The sequence below is a fragment of the Condylostylus longicornis genome, unplaced genomic scaffold (assembly GCF_029603195.1).
Source record: "Condylostylus longicornis isolate FDR11 unplaced genomic scaffold, ASM2960319v2 ptg000034l, whole genome shotgun sequence".
Lineage (NCBI taxonomy): Eukaryota > Metazoa > Arthropoda > Insecta > Diptera > Dolichopodidae > Condylostylus > Condylostylus longicornis.
Window position 1 is genome coordinate 707,084 of NW_026578003.1, and position 1,501 is coordinate 708,584.

Below are 1,501 nucleotides of genomic sequence, written 5' to 3' on the forward strand. Positions count from 1 at the left end.
AGTATTATAAACGTGCTCTGCTTTTATAGCAAACATTTACCGAATATTATGATAACATTGGAGAATTTTATAGTTTTGATTTATCGAATATGCTTTACAAACTGGATCTGAATTGGAACTGAATTTTTGAAAATTGTCAAAACTATTTACTCACTTGCTATGTATATAAATTTAAAAGCTATTAAGTTTATTATTTTTCTCATGTTACTATACAAATTTGATTTACTTACCAATTTCTTCAATTTTAATGTATCGAAAAGCCAAGTCCTCTTAGTAGAATAACCCTTAAATTTGATTTCATATTTCTGGTATTAATTCTATGATTCTTGATTAAAAACTATTTCGGTTATTTAAATGTTCGATTTCTAAAATTTTTAAAATGATTACTAAGTTACATTATAGTCAATTAAAAAAATTAAGAAAAATAGCATTTATTTTATTCAATTGCTAAAATATTAAAAGACAAATTATGCATGTATTATGAGACAAAAAGCCTACTTAATCTTGTAAAAATTTGAAATCCAATAAACATACATATAATGTACATATATAAATATTTAATTTCACAAAATTAATTTTATGAAACTATCGTTTCAAAATTTTTAAGATAAACCCTGTAGTTCTTTCTTTAAAATACGTACACACTTAGAAAACTCTAATTCTTTACTTACAAGCTTGTATTTTACAAATTACATAAAAAAAGCTTTCTTTTCAAAGTTTTCGAATTCATGGTTTAATACAAAATTCTAGCGCATGTCAATTAAAATGTAACCTTTTCCCATATAATATAGATAGATTTGCAAAATATGTCTTTTTAGAACAAATTTTTTTTAGTACATTCTGACAAATCATAAAAATTAACAAAAAAAAAAAAAGCTTTTAAAGAAAGCTAGAAGAGTATTGCCACCAGTCATTCATTAAACTCTTCTTCAATTCCATTGTCATACAAATGTTTGTAATCTAAATAAAAAAAAAAGCGTTTTTGTCCATAAAAATGTTAGTTTTTTCTTAAATTTGATGTAAGTTTTTGGTAATTGCATTTATAAACGTTGTTTTTTTTATAATTCAATAATGCTCAACTGTGTAAATAGAGATTTCAAATAGAAATTCAGCGCTTCTTAAATGGAGATTTGGCATATTAAATTGGTAAAATCTTTATTTGATTAACATACTAGATAATTAAATAAAAATAACTGATTTTGTACACTATTGAAGAAGAAAGCAATATGTACGTTTTAATTACTGAAAAGTCAATGTTAGGTCTGCATTTTTGAAGTTAAAAAAACAAAATATAATTAACAGTCTTAAATAAAAACGAAAAGTTTCCGAATCAATCTTACACCATTAAAAAAATTAAGTGATTTTTAAATATGGCATGTGTTTGTTAATATGTAAATACATACTTTGAGAAAAACTTAAATTTTTGGCTTTATTACATAACATTAGAAAGAGTAAAAAGTTTTATTAGAAAACTTACATCATAATTTTAAAGAAAAATGCA